General features: G+C 33.8%; 1 protein-coding gene across 4 annotated transcripts in view; it reads left to right on the forward strand.

Moving 5' to 3' along the window:
* Nucleotides 1-1,080: 1,080 nt before the first annotated feature.
* Nucleotides 1,081-23,684, forward strand: part of LOC119643755 — a 152,928-nt gene continuing 130,324 nt past the window's right edge. For 2 of the 4 annotated variants that reach the window (XM_038043215.1, XM_038043213.1), the window contains exon 1: nt 1,081-1,195. The gene's annotated coding sequence lies outside the window, so the exon portion shown is untranslated. Of the gene's footprint in view, nt 2,350-23,684 lie in introns of all 4 variants that reach the window. The other 2 variants (XM_038043217.1, XM_038043216.1) reach the window with 2 other exon arrangements.

Raw genomic sequence — 23,684 nt, forward strand, 5'->3', positions numbered from 1 at the left:
ATATATATACATATATATATATACATATACATATATATACATATATACATACATATATATATATACATATACATATATATACATATATATATATACATATATACACGTATATACATGTAGTATTAAGCACGCAGTGACTTAAGATTCTGAAACAGAGGTTGCAATCCAGATGCAACATTGGAGTTTTGTGTATTCCTATTCCACTTTCAAACACATTGCAAAACCAGTGTGCTACAGTCCTCTACAGTGTTTATAATCTTCCAAATAAATTGTAATTATATTTTCGTCAATACAACGTTAGATATATGGCGCTAGAATATTTACAACGGGCATCTAACAAAATGTAATGCAAAATAAGTTGAGATTTTTATTTTTTCGCTTCAACTTATGGATGCCCGAGATTATGTAAGGAGAGTTATTCCGAATGATTCCATCTTCTGTTCTGCTTATAGCAGCCTCTTTTACTTCGGAAAACAATTTGAGGACAACCATTTTTTACATACAACACTCTTAGGAAGGACTCATTTTGCACTGACTGAAAGAATTAATGTTTAAGAAATGTTACTGATAAGTTATGGAGCTGAAATTTTTTGTCGATCTTCAGTTGCATGTGAAATGTTAGGAATTTCCAGGTCTATTCGTAACATCATCAATAAGTAAAAATTTTACTTTTTAATAAATTTAATCTTGGAATCGCTGTGAGATTTGCATAAATCACCTATTTCATCAAAAACATGTGATGGCAATAGGAAAGCTGTAATCACCGGTAAACTAATTCTTAAAATCTTAATTTTTGTCATGCGCACTACTTTACCATTGCCTACAGATATATTTCAATCAATTATATCTTTTCTTATTGAAAATATTAATTTCTGTCTCCCATTGCATTCGGCTGAAAACATGTGCTTTTCTCTTTAAGCATATCCTTGTGAAATTGGCATATTCACAAAACAGTAAAATTTGGTTAGCGAAACCGCGCACTGCAAAGACAACACTCTTTCTCTTTAGTGCATTTTTTCATTATAGCAAGCTCTTTCCAAACTAAAAAAACAAAAAAAAAAAAACGCTCAGAAAAAGTAATAACTAAAATTTTTATATGAAAAAAATAAAGACATAGTATACTCTCTATATACATACATATTCTTCAAACTGTCTTTAACCGAATTTGTTTCTGGATTGCGACATATATACAGTCGTGAGTTGTCTTTTAGTCAATGTTAAAAATAATTAAAATCAAAACAAAATAGTGGGTGTTTTTTGTATAAAAGAGTTATTAATCCACTAAAGACGATGAAATAAAAAAGTGGCGAATAAGTAATAAAAATAAAATAAGAAATTAAGTCTGAAACTGTTAAAACGGTTTCGACGTACACCTATATCAAGCGAGACGGGACAATGGAAGCTTGCATACAACAATTCTATCTAATTATACTTCATTACCTGCAGACCGTATAAAACGTTTGTTCCAATATGAAATCTGTTCACGCGCAGTCAATTTCGTTTTGCTTTATATTTTGTAACCCCAAAAATGGTTGATTTAATTTTTTCTTTCTCAGTCAGTGATACAAATATACATTTTGTTTGTCACTTTTAATTTGACCTCAGATGCATCTAATTAGAAATAATTTAGAAAGTTGGTGTACATATTTGTTTTTTTTTGGGGGAAAAATAGCAAGTAAAAAAATTTGGCCTTTTAATGCCTATTAGTCTATTACTTAACCATTGACTGTGAACTTATAAAAATATTAACAAGTGCCAGTGTTTGTCGTATTCATATGTAAATGTCTGTTCAATGTGATACGTTATTTTATCATACTCACGTTAGAGCGCAGTTTATTCTCTGGTATCTTTAACAAGCAGAAAATTATACGCGGTGGAGCGAACCAGTGGTATCCATTAATTAAAATCTATATAGATAATTGTGTAATCCTTTGTTGAGCAATATTTGCAAATATGGTTGCAATTTACAGTTTCTTCCTAATGGGGCTGCGACCTTCGACTACGTTTGCACATGCTAGGTTTTTTGTCTCAACTTTTACTACCTAAGACATCCCAATAATACATGGCAGAGTACTGGACGGACATGGCTAAAACGACCTGTAATTTTACATTACATACATATAATACATATATAATATCCCTTAGGTGCTTTTGAGAGAAATAAGATATCTCCGACAAGTGAGAAAGCTGTTCTCCTTACGACATACCTTCTGTCTGAAAATTATCGGAGATCTCTCTGACGACGACGTATGCAATTGATTATTGATGATTGATGAGGATTGATATCAATCCTTTAATATATTGTTACAGTAAGAAATAAATCTTACCTAACTAGAAGATGTAGACCCGGTAAGCATTTGAAAGCCATTGCTTGTGCTTACAGATTTAAAGCTGAACACTTATGTTTATATAAGAGTTATATTAAAAACTAGTGTTTTATACATACGTGAGAAAACAGGACATTGCGAATGCCTAGAGCTATTTGTTTTGAATAATTTCGTATTTTAGCCTGTATTCAACGTGTGTAGTCTTTCAACTAACAACAATGCGAAAAAAATAAGTCAACATTTACTTTTTTAATTTTTTATTTTATATGAACTTTCTTTTGTAATTTATTTTACAATAATGCGCAAGTAGACCAGTTTTAAATTTATATTAGCTTTATTCTCCGATGGGAATAAAAATTTTAGACAATGTATACTGATTTTTATTTACATATGGAATTTATTTCTATCTTATAATAAGGTAACAAAACATTCGTATTTAGATACATATATATTTACATTCATTTTCTAAACGGCAGATCTAAAATACGGTAACTTTTCAGCTTATTTGTCTTTTCATTATCGGCTAGTAAACCTATTACGAATGATAAGATGGGTAAATCAATCAAGATAAATGAACTTGACAATTTCTACTTTTACTATGGGAGTGCGCAAATGCTTATCAATATGTTTGTTTATCGTAGACCATTGAGGTTCTGTGATTAATCTAAATCTTTTGGATTGATAGCGATTAAGAATTTCAATGTTGGAGTTGCTTGTAGTAGTCAAAAGCTTGCGGTGTATGTCCAAACGGATTTCGGAATTGCTTTTTATAATAGCGCTTTATTTTCCAAACTTGACTTTAATTTTTGACCAAGCAACCAATATAGACGTATTGTTTTTATTTTCAAATGTGTTTTCTTTGCTTTTCGTGATTTTTTCATTTCAGCTTTCTATGTAGATGCACGCCTAAGTACTTAATATAGTCCGATTCACGGATTGGGATGCCTTTGAAAGACTTGCGAGGAAACACATTTTTTAAAGCAAATGTGATGAACTGTAACTACTCTTTCGTCGTCAAGATTGTTGAAAGAAAAAGATTGAGAGGAAGATTCTAGGTATTTTATAAAGAGATGTGTCTTGTTAGAATCCGATTTACACTATCTGGGATTTGATTCTTTTGTTAGTGAAATGCGTTTATTAAATTAATGATCCCCCCTCGGTGATTAAATTCAGCCAAATTTTAATGTACGAAGACGATATTAAACCGTTTTCTTAATTCTGCTTTGAATTGCAATAGTATCAACTTCAAATTGTCTTAAATAATTTGATTACATGGTGCCCGTTAAATATTATGAAATTAAATCTAAAAAAATGCAAGACTCTTTCTGAAGGAAGAGATCGTTCAATACTGAGTATTTCATGGTTTCACAAAAGTTGGAAAACGCAACAACTGTGGGCATAATTTGTCCATTAAAATCATATACATAGTTTGATATTAGGAATTTTGGGATTGAAAGCTAAACAATAATATGTGCGCAATCTTCTACTATTTGAAAAACAACATCAAAGCACATTCAAATGGCATCAAAACACATTATCAGAAATAATAACATGTAAAAATGTACTAGTATGAAATAGAAATGTTAAAAATTTTTCTATAGAAATCGGCACAGCTATATAACGCTGTAAAGCGTTAGTAGAGTCCAGGGATGTTGCTTAATGCTTAACTTTTCTAGTTTCCTAGCGAACTGAGCTCGGATTTGTGTACCAATGAAGGGCAATATTGCAATATTTTGTAAAATTTGGAAAGAAGAGGTTTGTATTGATCACGGAGTTTCAGTTTGTTAATGAGCACACTGGGAAAGCAATTTTTGTTTTGTGGTTGGTTTGAGGAGTTTCGATCTATTTGAAAAGCTGCTCCGACAGTGGTGTGATAAATATATTTAGAATTCATGAGAATGATAGTTCGATAAGTATGCAGGTGCAGAAAAAAATCAGAGAAAAATTTGTGTGTATTGAAACAAGAATATCTTAGCAATGCATATAATATAAAGCGTTATGAATGAGATAGGCGCACTGATGGTACTAATGACGATAAATGAAAGATTTTGACACTGATCGAGAATTTTGACCGTTTTGTTTAACCACATTAAGAAAAATAACTAGTTAGTTTTTTTGGTAATTTGGAAGTTGATGGTAGCTAACACGATTTTCGCATTTTAAGGTGTCCTTCGATTAATCCGCACCTTTTTCAATTTTAATGATTTATATATTCTAAAAAAAGAAAATCTATACATTTTTACTTTTTAATTTTTTAAATAACGCTAGGTGATTTATGCCGCTAATTGTTTCCCTTTAAAACCACATCAACAATGCTGTTCATTTTAAGATTATGATCGCCCATCAATGGTATTAAATGTTTCCCCTGATCGATATCCAATGCCTTGATATCGTCACGAAACACTTCACGGACATAACCAAAATCCAATAAATCGACTTGATGCGATGCATTTTGTATTTACATCAATATTAATGGTTGTTGCTGTTGTAGTTGTTGCTGAGGAAAAGATGGAGGAAGTGTTACCGGCGGTAGGACCAGGCACTTTACGTAAAATACCACTAATCCCACCGCTACCATTTCCTCCCGTTATATAAATACTAGCAAAATCGTCTCGTACATTATTAGCGTTCCGCGTGTTAAAAGACGTTATTTTATTAATTAGAACTTGTTCAATAATTTATTTAAAATAGGTATCAATCTTTTTCCTTAAATTGTCTATAAGTTATTGTAGACTTTATCCAAATAAATTTTTGCCATCAGTTCACGTAAAAAAAATTCCCGTTTTCTTTAAGCAGATGACCAAACAACAATCAAAGAAACAAAACTTTTATTGTCTCAACAAATTAACAAATTAATAAGTAAAACAAGCGGTATCAGAAAATAAAGAATTAATTCTGTACCACACACATCACATTTTTATTGACTTTCAGCAGACAAGACTCAAACATTAACTGATCATCCAAAACTGTCCTTTCAAACCTTTTTCCTTTTTTTCATCTTATTGCATAGCGGCAAGCCGCTATTCTTGCGATCACGCGATTTTGCCTAACGGGATGCCGTTATTACGACATTTTCGACAAAACAGACCGACTGATACCCTAAATTTGTCTGCGGGAATTAAAAATAAAATGAGTGTCAAAATACTAATTCATAATTTTGAAACAAACTCCAAGAACTGTTGTTCCGAAACATCGAAATCAACAGCATTTTTTACATTAGCCAGTTTATTTAAAGCAAAAAGCCAAATATGGTCACTAATATCGATAGATTTCTACGTTGGCCGGACGTATTAATGTGTCTAACGCAATCCATAGCCTCTCTAACATGGGCACTGTACGTTTTGGTGTTTCATCAAAAATTATACATCATTTTATACATATACTATCAATAACTTATAACTTATTGTAAAGCGTTTACGCTATTCCAAATCGTAACCTAGAAATAACATTCAAAAGTGATATGATAAACTGCTAGTCTTTCTGTACGCCCACAGCTCAGCTTGGTACCAAAATCAGCTCGCTTCGGCGATGGAGATGGTTTGCGGGTAAAATTGGCAAAGTCAAAGATTTGCAAGGCTGTTTTCAATCATATGAGTGAAAAACAAAACAAGTAAAAAAATTATATTCGGTCGTAACCAAATCTCTTATATCCGTCACCCTTATATTAAGGAAGACAAAAAATAAGTAAAAGAACAAAAAAGAAAAGAAAAGAAATTTTCACGCTTTATAATGCGGAGTGGGCGAGGCTGATTTTTTTTAGTTTTAAAATACAAGTTCATCGCATAGGCGCGCGGGCGTTGTAGGCGTGTTTTTTGAAAAGTTTGGGTTATTTTCAAGCTCTCTTGAAAGTTTTTAACCTTGCGAATATTTTCGAACGTGTACTACCCACAGATCGACAGACGAATGGGAATTTTAAATGCTTAAGTGCATTCCGAATTTGAAACCGGCCAAGAATTTATATAGTTTTTGAGGCTTTTGAATTTTGCTGCTGTGCCTTATAGAAGTTTAAAAAAAAATGAATATATGACACACTATAAAATTAAGTAGACGCAGCCGTTTTTTTCCTTTTTTAAAGGTTCTACAATATTGTCCATAGTATATTAAGTCAAATTTTTGTAAATTCATCTGCTGTAGTTTATGAGTAAGAAGAAAAAAACCAATATTTTATATGTTTTGAAAAAGACCTAATTTTACGTTGTACGTTCGAGGCGTGCCCTTCGACCGAATCGGACCACTTTCAACCTGTGTAAAAACTTCCTATGTTTCCGCAAAATTTGCAGTCGATAGTTTCATTTTTGCGGCCAGAAGAATGTTTAAAATAGGCATTATAGAGATAGTCAGATGAACAGACGGGCATTGAGTCAGAATTTGATGCTGATCAAGAATATATAGACTTTGTGGGGTCTCTAAGGCTTTCTTCTGGGCGTTGCAGATGTTTTGACAATATGAATATACAAATTATCCTTCTGTAATGGGCATTAAAAGTGGAAGGGGGAAAGGAGAAGAAGAAAAAAGGAAAAGACACGAAGAAAAGAAAAGAACAACGAAAGGAAGAGGGAGAGACATACTTAAACCAATTCACAAAATAGTCCTGAGTAAATAAGAATCGTTTGCAGTGAACATAATTTCGTACATCGATTAAACAACTCTCTCTCTTTTCGTTAAACTTGTAAGGTGTAATTTTCAAGATATATTGATAAATTTTTGTATTGATAAAGCCAAGAACGAATCCTATAGAAAATGGAGATAAAACTTCATATTGCAACAAGGCGGGGCTTTTGGTATCTTATTACGAAAATAAATGAAGCAATATATTAGGAGATATGGCGCAGGCTGTTTGCTATTCGGCCTTGTAAGTCTAAAATATTTTTACTTCTTTTCTGAATTGATTGGCTTTAAATACTTATCAATGTTATATATATACGCATACACTTAATATGCCCTTACCATAAATGATGTAGAACGAAAAAACGAAACACGAAAATACGTCGCAGAAAATTACGAAACACGCGCAAACCACTTCAAGTTATTTCAATAACCAAAAAAATGCCATGAAGACCAGCACAAACGTTGTTTGATTAAATAAACATTTGATTACACTACATCAAAACTTATAATCACTTGGGGAAGTCATATTACCAAAATCACTAATTCTAGTGAATATGACATTTGTAGATAATCTGAAAGAGCTCCCCGTTTTTGATGAACTGCTAACAAGCCTTCTTCTGTAAAGTACCCCAGACCTTTGCGAAATGTCCAAGACTGCTAGCGAAGCCCAAAAAGAACTATCTGCTGCAAAAGATCTTAAGTCAAAATTATTTGGTTAATTTGCGATGTGAAAATAGCTTCCACCGAAACAGAGAAACCATGTATTAGTGAAAAACAATGAACTGAACGATAAACTGGAAAGAAACTGCAGAACTGCTTACGACCCATTAAATAGAGTTGAATTAGGTTAAGTACAAGTAAATCCCTACGATGGCAAGGTAACAAAATCAAAGTGAAGGACATACTTTAATTGCGATTGACATGTGACCCCAGCTGTAGTGAGTGCTCGAGGGCTGAAAATTGAACAATATATGACAGGACAAACAGCTCCCAAGCTGCGTCCGTGCGCAATTCCTCTCCCACACTTTTTTCTTGACCATGGTCGTATTTATACCGGTATAGGGATCATAACTGACCGATCATAAAAGAAGGTGAAACAAAAAATAGTACAAACGTTTCAATTTCTTATCAGCATTGGCATCCAGCTTCCTTTTAATCCATTTAACATGCAGCAAATTTTCTGTGTTAAACTATGTCATTTTATCCATTAGTTACTTCCAATTTTAATATGAACGCAAAAAATTAAAATTTCTTTAAAAACAAATTTAGTAAAGGTTGTAAATAAATAGTGTTGTCGGAGACGGATACCTATAAAATAACTATTAAAACGTTATTATATACTAATTCTTTAGAACGGCATTAACGTGAGGAGCACGCCAGAGACCATTTACCCATTTTTGGTGATCTAAACTGTGGTAAATATTTAATGTTTAGAACGGATTTGTTTAAATGAACTAATGCTGCTTTTTTTTATTAATTTAATTAATTGGCACATGTACAAAAAATTAATTTTATCTAATAAAACTTATGTATCTATTATCAATTACACAGTTTGAGCGTAAATAGTAAACCAAAATTTTGTTTGCACCTTTTGGGCAAAATAAATCAATTAATTAAAGACTATCTTCATAACGCGGAAAGATGGGTGATGTATCCAACTCGAGATAAGGTAAGGCAAATTTTAAAGACTGTTTTCAAACAGCTTCGAGAGAATTGGTATGAAATATTAATATGAAAATAACAAAACTATTACAAAGTATTCAAGAACAGGTCCGAAAAACAGATTTTTATTAATGGGTCACTAAATTCTCTATATCAATATTAATAAGTCCCAGAAAGCTTTTCGATTTATTGACAGCATATAAACCTTGAAATTGGCAACCGATTCATTTTCCAAACAAAATGTTTTGATGAAATAAACAATAAAAAGGAGAACAGTGAAAGTGTCTTGGAATCAGCTAAATTAAAAGTATCGTAAATTATGCCTTACCAAGCCATAAGGTTATTTATGTTGGAGGTAAACAACTGAGTGCGTTCAGGGCAACAGTTTCATATCGAATGTTAAGCCATTGTACATTCAACGGTAGGCCGTTTCGATTGTAGTGAAGTTAAAAATTGATTAACATAAATCGAAGGGTATAGGAACAGCAAAGTCGAATTTTTGTATTCTAGCATATCGGGTAAAATAAGCAAAAAAATTAAAAAAGGTTTGTTCTTTTGATGTTACAACAGTCCTTGTTTATTTTGTTCAAATTAAGATTTTTATGTTGTGATGAGAGTAAGTTGAGGGGGCAGGATTAAGAAATATTCCTTTGTGGATACCCACCAAAAGAAGAGTTGGGGATAAATGTGAGAGAAATATCTGTGGTGTGTTACTGCTCGGCTTTTTCCGCCAATTCCGTTTGCTTCCTATCACCAAAATCAATTCGGCAAGAAGCATTCACTGTAAGCAAAATAAAACGCTATTTATAGTTCGCAAGGAAATTTTTTTACAACAATTTTAATTGTAAGCAATAATTGCAGGATGCTCTGCATTGGTGTTGCTAATGCCTTTGGTGTTGTTTATTCCAAACGAAAATGCAAGTGCAACGTTTTCATAAGTTATTTTTGTTTTTATTTTCTTTATTTTATTTTTCTTTAACTTATTGACACATATTACATTAAGTGCATACTGACAAATACCACTTAAACCAGCATATTTTAGTGCATAAAAACGTTTATAAAAAAAACAAATCCATAAAGGTAATTCAGTAGGGTTGAACTGTTCCTACACATTTATGTGCGGTGGGAAAGATCCGAAAGGATGGAAAATGGCTACTATACAAATTGACCGAAATGCCATTTTCACGTGAAAAAGTTATAAAAGACGTGCAAGCACCTAATAACAGCACATTTGTTTCGCAAGAAGCTGCTAAGACCGCCACTAAAACTTTGGGTGGAGGGGAATATATGCGCAAAAAAATAAAAGATACCTTAAGATAGGGTTAATCTTCAGTTTGAGGCAAGTGAATTCGAATTCGCGACTTCTAGATATAAGACCAACCTGGGGTGGTATCGCATTAAGAACCACCGTCAGCACACTATCTCCTTTTTTCTGAAGTTTGTTATGCTCAAAGACCTGAAAGTGAGGTAAAAAATTCAGAGTTGTTGATATCAGGCTAAAGCCAAGCTTCAGTAAAGGTGAAAATGAGACGATTACGTTCAATACAGTTAAGAAAAAGGACTATTTTTTTCGACACAGAATCAATATTAGAATTGTATTGCTTAGCTAAAGTAGCGGATCCTGTCAGCAAGGGTTTTGTAGGCTTTTTCCTAGGAATGAATTGTTTAAATAGAATTCCTTCAGACCATATGTGTATGGATAGAAAAACTGATTTACGAGGATGAATTACTGCTAGTCCACATTAAGTAGAACCAGTTCTAGATGACTGGAAAACAGTCAGTGTCGATATTTCTTGTCCGCGTATATCGTTCTTAAGTAAAGACGACTAGTTACGTTTGCGATTAGTACTTGTACTTGGATCTGTGCAATTTGGCAAACTTGGTACAGCTGACTTTTCGACTGACACATAAATTGGTCACGTCAGATTTGTCATCATTTGGAGAAATTTGGTCCTTTTGCGCTGCAAACTACTTCTACGGGCTAAATGGCTTGAGATCACTTTTTGCTAAACAGCTAGCATGAAGACGCTCAATAAAAATCTGGATTTTATATGGTGCGGTAATTAACTTGAAAAAATAGTGTTGCTGTTGTCTAACTGCAATACGTTGATCCGTTGTTTACAACACTATTGCTTCCAAGCTTTCTTATATTAGTTGTTGAAATTATTATTGATAACAAACAATTCTATTCTAAATTCTAATTCTAAATCGTTGCCACCAAGTATTCCTTTTCCGCCTTGTTCGCAAATGATTTACTACAGAATATAGAAATCTTCACCTGCCTCGCTGTGAACAAACCAGCTGATTAAAAATATGACTGTTTAATCAGCTTTAGGCCTAATATTTATGTAGGCAATTAGCAAACGTGGAAAAAATATAAGTGTTGTTGCAGTTTACTTACCGAAATTATACAATTATTTATGAATTAGTTTGCAAGATGAAATTTCAACAAATTTGCAACAACAACACTGAATACATGAATTGCTATTGGTAAATAATTAATCTTTCAAGCTTCCTCATCGCAACTGAACGTCTCATTGTAATTTTCCCAAACGGAATTAGTTATTCTTACGGTCACTTTATTTGTTGGTTGAATGTGAGAACTATTGTGTTAAAGTCGATTGTCGTAATAAATAAACCTAACTTCTTATATTGATTACTGTTTCTGATCATATGGACTTTATTCACACTTCTGCACGCTGTTTGAGAGCTCTAGCGCTCCGCCGCTACGCTTCGACCAGAAGAAAAAAAGGAAGGATTTGCAATTGTACGATGGGTGAAATAACAATACTAATATTACTGTTCACAATGTGTTTCAAAATTTTAATGGGCTATTAATTTTTCCCGTTCGAAATTTGCAAATATAAGCACAGTGTTGGTCACACCATGTGGGATATAATCAATTGAAAGGATTAGTCGTGTAGTCATCAATTATTCAAAGATTTTAGTTGATATGCAAAGTTTGCCAATGTCCCTGTGATTTTCATTATAACCTTTACTACTATTTTTATGTGGTGAGAGTAAAAAATTAAATTTTTATATGCTAGAGAAGATTGCAATATTGAGAGACATATTATATATGTGCAGGGTAAGCGCAGTGGAATTTGAGCACTACTGACAAGTATACTAGCTGGCAGGCCATCCGGGGCAGGCATTCAGATGTCGCAGACTATCTAAAACCCCAATTGTTGAGAGCGTAATATTCAAGGAGGCGTTGTAAATTATTAGACAAATAAGAGTGCTCGTTGTAAGTCGCAAGTAAGTTGAGTATAATTTCCGGATCTGATGACGATAACAAATTCGCAGAAGGACCTAGGATTCTTTTTAAAGTTTGTTACATATTCAAAGTTTACACTACTAATAACCAATGGGATAAGCTTAGTATTCCAGCCCATTACGTTTTGGAGACTGCGTTTTTACTTTTTTGAGTTTTTCGAAGACACGACTTTGCACTGGGACGACCCTTGACAAGAATTCTTCGACTTTTTAAAACGTTACATAAGGAATGGTTTTAAAAAAGTCAGATCAACTCTATTTGCAATAGAATTCGTCGTGGAAACAGACTATGTCCAAATACAAAACTTCATGAAAATATATTAAAAATTTCGATCTATAGGCCGAACACAAATTAAATGGAAAGTTTATAACAGTCATCGGATTCGAATTTCTGATGCATAAAAAACATTTATGTCAAAACCGGTGCAGAAAAGAAAAAAATTACTATTTATTAGGCGTAAACGTAGTAATGCGTCACTTAATTAAAAAAAATGCAAACAATTAGTGTTTTATAGGTCGGCCCCGTTTGCGATTAAATATCTTATTGCTACCGATAAGTTGGACGATGTTTCAAACTTCGTTGAGTTGAGCCTTATATCCAACCCTAAATTGAACTTTAGTTTTCAGATTCAAGCCTGGTCTAATAAAACAAAACCTCTGCTGGAACTTATTAAGCGTTGGTCGTGTGAATTGAACGATACTTATATTAGTAAGAGTCGGCGGTTTTATTATATGAAATAAATATTGATATTCCGGCAAGAGGGACTCATAATTATGCGTTCATAAAGTCGCCACAAACTTGTATCAGGTATGAAGCGAACCACCTATTTCGAGTTATGGACATTTCTCTTTCCTCTCTTTCCTCTTAATGGTTGTTACAGTCTTTAGGTTAGGATGGCGTCGCCATTTCTAAAAGCAAAAAAAAAAATTCAATTTTAAATTAAAATGCCTGACTGTTACTCCGCGTTACCGTTGATATAGTTTATTTCATTTGTGGTGTACTTTCCTATACGGAACGGTATATTGTAACTTAATTAAGTTTTATTTATTAATAAAGTTTATTAATAAAGTTTTTTTTTTAATTTGGAAATGTATGTTTTACTCAAACAATTAGTAATTATTAGGTAATACTGTACTGTAACTAATTTACTTTATTTCAATAAATAATAACAATAATATTTACACCGCACTAAGTTGAAAAAGAAGAAAGAAAGGACTCTCTCTCCATGTAGCACTTTATGGAAGTTAACATTTTTTATATAGTATAATTTCTATGTATTTAACGTGATTAGAAAAAGAATTTTCATGATCTTTGTATTGTTCATTTATTTATGCAATTAATTATTATACTAATTCCTATTTGAAAGTTGTTTGGTATTTCGACATTAAATTCATGAAGCGAAAAACCACGAGATATCGTTCTGAAATTTAAGCAGAATCAAAAGCTTCCCTAATTTCAAAGAGAACACGTCGGCAGATGGTATTGTGTCAAATTTGTCTAAACCAGTCCACAGATCTTATCCGACTCACAGACTTTAGCCGACTTCCACAAATTTAAAAAATATCGGATTTTGGCGCATGAGTTAATTATACTAGTGGAAAATTGGATAGCTTAATGGGGAATATATTTTAAATCTATATTAAGAATTTGATCCTAACTTAAAGACTTTTCTGGAAATGTTTCACGTATCAAACGTGTAGACGAGTCATCACTTACATATATGTTGCCAGGTGATAGTCAACTACAATAATATAGCATTCACATTAAATAGCTTCCTAAAAATAAATTTAATGCTGAGCATTAGAATTTAAGTTTCGTAAAATACGAAAAATAAAGAAATAATGAAAAGAACACGATTCATGTATAAACAAGAAAATAGCAAAAATAAAAAATCACGTGCACATTTTGTACAGGAGCACATTTGCAACTGATATGTGTCCGCACTAAATTGAACCTCTGCATCGTTGCGAAAGGATGCAACCACACAATAATGAATACATGTTTTGTTTAATTTGCAAATTATTTGTACCTTCTTACGAAACACCGGCAGACAGATTAACGCTGGAAAATGATTTTTTACTATGTGGAGTTTAAAAAGAAAAAAGCAATGCACATAACAAGCTGTTCTAAACTAAACAAGTTTTAGCAAATCTACCTATTACATATGTTTGCACATGAATGTGTATAGGAATCGGTCGTAACTATAATAAGTAACATTTTGCTTTCTATAAATTTATTATGTGCGGAGAATTTACATCATCAACTCCACTATTAACTTTTATAATATCATATATTATATATATATATATATATATATATATATGCAATTTGTTTAGTACATATACTTACGAGTTATTTCATCCGTCCCATTTCAATTAATGCAGATGCATTGATATTGTTTTTGCTACTGAAAGTAATATAAGAGAGTAATATAAGATTATAAGGAAAAGAACAGAAAAAAAAAAATATATTAAAAATGTGCTAAACCTTTTTCTTGTGCGAGAGGAAAGCAAGTTACAAGGTTATCGCACCCATTTTCGTGGTCTCCTATTGAAAACATGGGTCGAAGGAGACCCTAAGTAGGGTGGGGTGCAGAATGACCTAGTGCTTATGATCTGTCCGCTCGGTAAGTAAGTTTCGTAAGTCCTCTTACCCCTATAAGAGTAAAGCACGCGTGTTTCTTTTAGATCTAACCGTCGTTTGGAGTATCCGTGGAACAAAAATTTGAAACCCTCATATCTTTCGAACCTGTTAGCTCAGCAATGACAGGCGCGTCCGTCTCTACAATCCCCAATCCTCTTCAAGTGGCACTTATCAGTAGCCGTAAAAATAATGAAGTCAGTAGTTGAATATTCAGACAGTCAGAGAACATTATTTAAAAATTTATTTTATGTATGTAGAACGCTTCCTCTGGATGTGATTATGACCTCATGAATTCGCCTGCACGCCAAAGGCAGCACTTTACTTGCTTTCATGTTTTCCTTATTTATCGCAACTTACTCGAATATTTTGTTAGGATCTAGCTCAAACGTGTCGTTCTTAACACAATATTTATTTTTTAGCTCGGTACTGCCAGGTCAAGAAGATAGAGGGAGACAAAACAGAGCCCTGCGGTACTCCTGCGTTTAAAGCAACTTTATTGGAAGTATATACGTTTATTGTATCTCTCATCGAATGTTTATTTAAAAACCTCGATATAAATCAAACGAAATCGTTGCCGACATCAAATGAAAACGCCTTAAAAACCATGAAAATTATGTTTAGAGTAATGATATGGAAATGATAAATTGCTTAGCAGCACTTTTCTGTAAGATAAGTGCATCAATCATCAGTGGACTACGTTTTGGGAAAACCATATGGCCGGTCGCTAATTAGATTGTTGCATTCTTGATATACAGGTCAAAATTGATCAAATGTAGCATACCTTAAGGGCTCATAATAAATTTTGACTAGCTCGCTCAAATTGGGAGATTCAACAACAGAAATTTGTGAATTTTTACAATGTTAGACGTTTGTGAATGGAAGTGTAGTGTATATGCAAACTTCCCTCGCAGGCAATATCATACGAAACAAATAAGTTAATAAGCATTATTTTGATTATATTAAATAATATGAGTTATAAATTATTAATAGGAATTAAGTTATCGAAAAAATAACTATAACGTACAATAAAATTTTACTCACCAATTTAAATAAACGCCGAATGTAGATGTAACTAAATTCAATTTTTGATTACACTTTATTCTTGTTCTTTTCTCTCGTGTTCGGGCAAATTATTTTCACGCCTTACATGTACAACTTGTATATGTTTAACCTCTGAACGTTTAACTCTTTTTTTATTTAAGAAACTACTTATGATACAGATAATGTCTAATTTGTGAATTTTGTTACTATTGCTTAAGAACTTTTTCCCATTTATCAGGAAATTGCCTCATTTCTTGTTCAAGTATCATACTTCATGTTAATTAAAGTTGAGCGTTATTCTTCTCCCAAAATAATCCGGCGAACTTGGTCTAGTTTGATGCCCACGTATTTCCTCTTTTAAACTTTCAAAAATTTTAAGATATGGATACAAATTTTATTCTTTTCTAAAGAATCTTTTTACTTTAAGGTAATTAGGTTTTATCTCATTCGAAGAATAAAATATTTTATTATCAACGGTATAACTGTGCGCAAGCGTGACGATGATTTGAATTTTTCGACAGCCTTTCGTGTACGTGTCAATGCAATGACTCATTCGCCTACTGAAACAACAATTTTATTTACATGAGGTACGTTGAATGGTGCTCCTCAAAGATATAATTAAACGCTAAATGAAAGTTATGCCAACTGATACAAAGTGGTCAATCGTTACAAAATCAATCCCATAAACGACTCACAAAATATGTGTGTGTCTGTTTATTCTATGAGGCTTATCAACCAACTGAGATTTAAAAGAAATATAAAATAAATACAAAATAAAATATAACGAACTTCATAGTTCAGTTATAGTCATCTGTTACAATACGGAGGATTATCAAAAATCTTTCGGGCCCACGTTGAATATATAAATTTCAAATAGTTACAGAAAGACAACATACTTTTGTTGCAGATGTCGTGACACTGCCCTTTGAGGTTGTTACCGATGTCACCCTCAGTAATTCGTCTTTGCCGACATAAGGCTTTGTGGTTTGCCGTGTCCTCCAATGTAATGTCTCCCCTAATTAATACTACGTTAATGACTTGGGTATTGTCAAGCTTGGATTTATTTTGGGTATTGCTGAAGTTGTGGTATATGTTTCTCAAGAACTTCGTCTGTCCGTGTTGACGGAAACGGACGGCCTGTTACTAATTGTTGTGCCAGTAGTTTTAGCCATAACCTGTTTGTAATGAAATTAAATGTTTCTCTTGTTGCTAAGTCGCAACATTTTCACTCAATGCCTTTAATGCATCATAGGTTTCATTAAAATTATTTTAAAGTGCTTTAACCTGCTTTAATGTTCACGACTTAATTGCTGGCTAACCAAGTAATAGATTGAAATACGATGTCTGCACCTTCTGTAATTTATGATACTTTCTTCTGACCAATTATTAGACGTTTTATCAAAGACTGCTCCTCTCCGTTCAGTTTTGGTTACAAATATTTCTATTTTTCAAGGTTTGCATAAGTATGAATCATATTGTCATTGTCAGATAAATTTGTAGCATAAGTCCAATCGGCACAGTTTTCATCAAATACCGCAATATTTCTTCGTGGAAGACGTATGTCATGTTGTTTGCTGCCTTTTTTGCGCATATGTACGTTAATTGTTGAATGATTTTGAATCACTTATTCTATATGCACCACATTTCCTGCGTCACTTGATGATAATTTTGGGCCATGAGTGCAATCACTACGTCCTGTTATGCGTCTTGTAATCGCATTAGTTGCATGATATTTTTCTTCCATTTCAATTCTATATGTTGCTGGTTATTGAGATTGCTTTGAGATGACTAATGAATCAATCTGTTGTTGTATATATTTTTACTCTTTGAATTATTCTTTCGCTCGTTGTATTCAAACTACTACATTTTCATTATTAACATTATCTGTGAGCAACGTATGAGGATGCGCAATTGATGCTTTTAGATCCATACATAGAGATAGATAGATATTCCAATATTTTGTTTAAAATTTGTATCTGTTATCAAGAACAGTAGTAACGCTGTTAATTAGAGGCCATTTAACATTTTACTCTTTCATTTTCCTTATGTATAGGTAAAGGCTATGACGTTACGTCTATTAAAGGTTTGCAAACCAGAAGCATATACAATTCTGTGTTTTCAAGTGAATAAGCCTATAAGCATATACGTACGAAAAGAACCAAACAATATATACGTAAGAAGCATATATAATTTGTTTTCTTTTCGTCGTTTATTTTACATTAAGGAATTTCAAATTTTATATTCGACAAACTAGAAGAAAATTTTTCTATCAAGACGAATGAAGAAAATTTTTGTAGACGAAAAGGGTTATGTTTTACGAAAATAATTTCTCTTTATCTGATTTGCTTACTATTTATATAATTATTAGTTTTATTTGTTTACCAATACATATTTAACATAGTGTATTCAATTTTCCACATCACTCTTGAGTTATTGTATTCCACACTTGCACATTTAAATAAATGAATAATATACTAAAAAGCAGTGCGTAACCCTAACTTATGCAATATCAACTATTTTTTCTCCGATTAGTGTATTTCGAAATAAGTCTGTTAACGTAAAGTCCAGTAAATTGTGCTTATGTTTACTGCAGTTACCGTCTGTTGTAAACCAATCATTTGTTGTATCTATGCAACAAAATTTTAAAAATAAAAAAACAGCCTCGCCGAGCCCATATTATAGAGCATGAAAATTTAGTTCTTTTACTTTTTTTGTCCTTTTTTTAGGATAAATGTGATGAATATAAAAAATTAAATCACGACCGAATGGAATTTTCTTACTTATTATGTTATCTAGGTTGGCTGCGAAAATCAAAAATTCTTCTTCTTCTTAATTCTTAAGATCGCAATGTTAAATTCCTTTTCTCCCATGTAAGTATCATCATCGACATCCTGATTCTTTAGATAGTAACCTGCCTCCAATCAGTATAAGTCCGCAAACCTTTCTTTACTCGTTCCTTACAGGCTCTCTGTTAATTTTGTTGCCAATCTGTAGCCCTATCTAACATATAACCGTGCTCTTCACAGTTCAAACTTGCGCTGTCGAATCTTCATTGACAATAATCTTTCGCGTAGCTCCTTGCCGAGATCTTCAAAGCCGTCAACCAAATGGCTTGATCTATCGTAAATTAGGCCTTAGCGAATATAGCTTTCGTCCAAGTTTATTTGACTTAGTCTGGCATTTTCTGGCAAATGACTAATAATTGCTTCGATTTTAATGGCGCGAATGCAACCTACACTTGCATATCCAACTTCTATTAAGTACCATCGCTGCAATCATGTTATATTTCACAAAAATTTTAAATTCGCGCATCGAAACGTCAATTTACAGTACACTTATCGGAAAAATAAAAAACAGTTCAATTTGCATACGATAGGATTAAGGACTAGTTTCTAATATTTCATGCATTTATTTAATTGATTGACAGCATAACTCGTTTTAATAATAACAAATTTCTTGATAATGGATCATATTGAAAAGTCTCCGCGGTTTTTTGCGCTGTTTCTCTTTTCAAATGTTTTCAAACTATCAGGGGGTTGATGTTTAGTGGCTCCGCTATTTCCCGATAGCTTAGGTGGCGGTCTTGCTCTATCGATTGCAAAATTTCAGCAACTTTTTCAGCAACTGAGAGGTGCATGTTTGATATCGAAATTTCCGGAACGGAATCGAGCAAACCACTCCTGCGTCCTTCATCCACTCACAGCATTTCCGCCGTACAATTTTTTTTTTTTGCAGCGTTGTTTACCTTTTTTATAGTAAAAAAGCATCACATATCATATTTCTTCAGATATTTCACATACTTTTAAATCAATGTAACTTTCTACGCGAGAAAAGACTTAGGAAACTATCTTCACAAAAAATGTACACTGAAATGTCACCTTTTAAGCACATGTTTCAGGTGAGTGTTGCCCGTTAGATTGGCGTCAGCACCATCCCGCGGAAAAAACAGCGGAAAATTTTCAATATGACCTAATATTTCTAAATATTTTTTTGTAGAAAACTTTTCATTGAAACTTGTCGCAGAATTTGGCGCACATAATATTAGTTTGGGGAAAAAGAAATCTATTATTTTTATATGAACTTCAGGACTTTATTTAACATACTTCGGATTGTCCGATTTAGGTCAAATATGCACCGTTTTGTTGTAAGATTTGTTGCCATTTTAAAGGTAACTTCAAAATGCCTCTCTCATAGATGTCCTGGTCTCTATTTGCAAAAAACTCTAGTAGTCGATTTTCACAATCCTCCCTAGAATCCAATTTTTTATCATTAAAGAAATTTTGCAATGCAAGAAAAAGATGATAATCGCTTGGTGCCAAGTCCGGACTGTATAGCGGATGCATTAAAACTTCCCAACCAAGCTTCCGAAGTTTCTGGCGAGTCACTGTAGATGTGTGTGGCCTAGCGTTGTCCTGGTGGAACACGACACCTCTCCTGTTGGCCAATTGTGGCCGTTTCTGATCAATCGCTATCTTCAAACGGTCCAGTTGTTGACAGTAGAGATCAGAATTTAGCGTTTGGCTAGATAGAAGCAACTCATAATAAATAATCCCCTTCCAGTCCCACCAAATGCATAGCAAAACCTTCCTGGCCGTTTGAGGTGCTTCACCGCTCTTTGACCACGATCGTTTTCGCACAGGGTTATCGTATGTGATCCATTTCTCATCTCCAGTCACCATCCGTTTAAGAAATGGGTCTATCTCATTCCGTTTGGCCAAGGCTTCGCAGATGGAAATTCGATCCATCATGTGTTTTTCTGTTAATTGGTGTGGCACCCAAACATCGAGCTTCTTTTTGAATCCAGCTTTGTGTAAATGGTTTAAAACTGTTTTATGGTCGATTTTTAGCTCCTGGGCGATGTTACGACTGCTAACATGCCGGTCAACTTCGATCATTTCTCCAATTTTATCGACATTTTCGACGACCGGCCTACCTGTGCGAGGTGCATCTTTAACAACAAAAATTCCTGAACGGAATCTACGAAGCCAAAATTGCACATAATTGGCTGTTACAGTAACGGAACCATAAACACCATTCACAATTTTAGCCGCGTGGCTTGCATTTTCGCCTTTGTCAAAGAAAAACTGTAAAATGTACCGAATTTTCTCTTTGTTCACTTCCATTTTTAACACGATGTAACTCACAACTGAATGCACCAAACAAAAAACAGCAAAAGAATTTTTTTTACTGCGAAATGTCACCTTTCCAACGAGCATAAATCTGAAATTGTTTGATCAATACTTTACGAGAAATATATCAGTGCAGCCATCTACCGAAAAACTAATGGATTTCTTTTTCCCCAAACTAACATTTAGATTTATTCAATGTGAAATAAACGATAGAAAGGAAACACGTTTCCTGCATATATATATAATATTTTGTTTTTCTTGGTACATACATTTATATGTGTATCACAACGCAAATCCACTCAAAAACGTAGATCTAAGATGTGGAAGACCACACAATTTTTCAAAAATTATTTATTTGATAAAACGAAACGTCCTGGTGTTTCTTATGAATCTTGGAACATACCTGCGGTAGTAACTATTCATATCAACGAATTGTTGAGTTTGTTCAACACATGTTCAAAATTTTTAATTCCTGAAATTACTCTTTTGGACGCGCGTATTCCTTGTTCTGAAGTTTAATAGGCATTACATTCAACATTGGTTCCAAGTGCATTTTGTTTTATTTAATACTTGAGCCATATTTGTCCAACTTGTTGAGCAGTAATTTCATATGTTTAAAAAGTCGCTTTTTATTTCGTTGAAAATGATATAATACAAAATTGAATTTGCTAAAAACTTGGTTAACAAACCTATGAGATGTTTGTACAGAGTTTCGTAAGGCTAAAAGTACATTTTAAAGAGACTATTTATTGACGCTCTAAAAATATTTTCTTCTGCCATTGGTGTTTGGTGATAGGCTTTACTAAGACCTAGCTTAGGATATCCTCTTGTTCTTTATATTTATTCTAATATGATGAATATGTTGAAAAGAATACCTGTCGCGCACATTGATTAGATTGAAGCGCCTGAAATTACCGCGAGGCCATCATTGTGGTATTTCTTATATGCTGAATGAAGAGGAGAAATAGCTGATGCAATAGAGGGTATGTCTATATATTTTACATTTAACTAGAGCCTCAAATTTTGCTCAAACTATTTTAAATTTATTCGAAAGTTAACGTCGAGGCTTGGAAAAAGCAAATGTGAGACTTACATAGTTCATCTTATATGAACGCATCTATGAATTTCAAGATTTAAGTTGTTTAAGTTGACAAACTTCCAAATAACTTCAAGGGGAACGTTGGCCTGGTGAAGCAAAGGTTCTGCTTATGTGGGAATGACGCTCTTGGTGTGATTTACGGAAATGAACAAATTAGCGGATGTAACTCTAAACGCCTTAAGTAATTCTTAATATATCCGAAGAATACAGGACGGAATACCATCGGGAACGGGGCGAAAAATGAACTGAAGGGTTGGCAATGCAAAAGACGTTGCCAATTCAGAGAACGTAATGAATCTAGGAATGTCGAACAACTACAATGAGAATGAGAGTTTTCAAAGCGTCGTACCAAAAGGTGGTATATTTTAAGATCATGTGACTATTCTGAATTCTCATAACGCCTGAACGACGGAATGCTCTTAGTCTTATGCTTCGAGTGGGCAAAGTTGTGAAAAGTTTTGGATCAGAGAAGATTTTATATTTCGTGGCTATTTAGCCTTATAGGATGTGAATTTATAATATACTTTGAGAAGAAAGTGAGTGAATTCAAAGTAAAAGAAGTATTTTTTTTTTTACGCTTTGATTCAGTGGGTTTTTGCTAACAAAAATTCTGAGGTTTGATTTAAATCTCTCTTTTTTGCTGTTTATTTTTTCGGTGTGAGTAGTTTGTTTTGCGTTTGATCTCTTGTTACAGTGTCAACGTAACAGAGAAGTTTTGCTCAAATTGGTTGATAAATTTTTGTGTTGAGAATTTTTTTGCAATTTGCCTGTCTGTTCTTCATAATCCACTTCTGTCTTTTAAAGTGGACATGGAGTGTTTATGTACACCTTATCGGGCGAAACCGGGCTTGGAATCTGAAAGATTCGTTTTGTGTTGACTTTGAGATCGTTTTGCCCATGCAAAGTGTGCCGGTATTATCGGCCGTGCTGCTGATGCAGTCGTTGACCCCTCGTAGAGATTGCGAAGGTTATGTCCTGACTGTAGGAAGTGGGACATAGACTTCTAAAAATTGTTCAAGGAGACGAGAAATAGTTTCTCTGAATTGAGTAAAAATCTCGGTTCCTTGTGGGAAAAGTTTCAGATCATTAAGACTAGGTTTGATGAGTGTCGTTTTATTGAGCACTCCTCTACTTCCCAAGCTAGGAAAATCATAACACGTAGCGTAGCGTGTGGTACGTCACCTCTAATTCCTCCTAAGTCCGATTCGTTGGTGCAAGTTAGCACTCCCAGAATGTCCTCAAAGAACGTCAGCGTTTCTGATATGGCTGGGTCGGTCTGTAACAAAAAGGTTACGAATAAGCCGGCAAGTCCTCTTGGGTTAAGCCATGCTGAAGTGGCAAGAGTATCGCATCCTAGTGGCATCACTCACTCAACTCAGGCGTCATCGCCTAAAACTAATAAAGAGCAATACAAATCATCCTCTGCCCCCGGCTGTTCAAGTGCGAACGGTGGTCACCAAACTGGGCATGTCGCACAAGCTGCTCCTTTGGTAAGCCCATCTATATTCTCCTCAACTCAAAACTCCCCAGTCGTGAACCCTACTGCTCCTAGCTGCAATGACATTTGCCCGACGGCAGTTCCTCCCAGAAAAGCAATATTTGTGTCAAGACTGGCACCCGATACATGTCTGGATAACATGGAAAGTCATCTGGCGGCAAAAGTCCCATCAACCAATCTAAAGCGGGTTAGCATTTTCAAATTGGCTCCTTCTCAATCTAAGGCAATCCATTCTTTTAAAATACTAGTTCCAACTGAAAACATTGGTATGTTGTTAAACAAACCACTGTGGCCAGTAGGATCCTTAATTAAGGAATTTATTCTTCGTGAGCGACCCCGTAATATTAAAGCAGTAGTCCTGTCGTCTTCACACAACTAAATGTTTCTTCAGGCCCATTAT

The sequence above is a fragment of the Glossina fuscipes genome, unplaced genomic scaffold (genome assembly GCF_014805625.2).
Source record: "Glossina fuscipes isolate IAEA_lab_2018 unplaced genomic scaffold, Yale_Gfus_2 61594, whole genome shotgun sequence".
Lineage (NCBI taxonomy): Eukaryota > Metazoa > Arthropoda > Insecta > Diptera > Glossinidae > Glossina > Glossina fuscipes.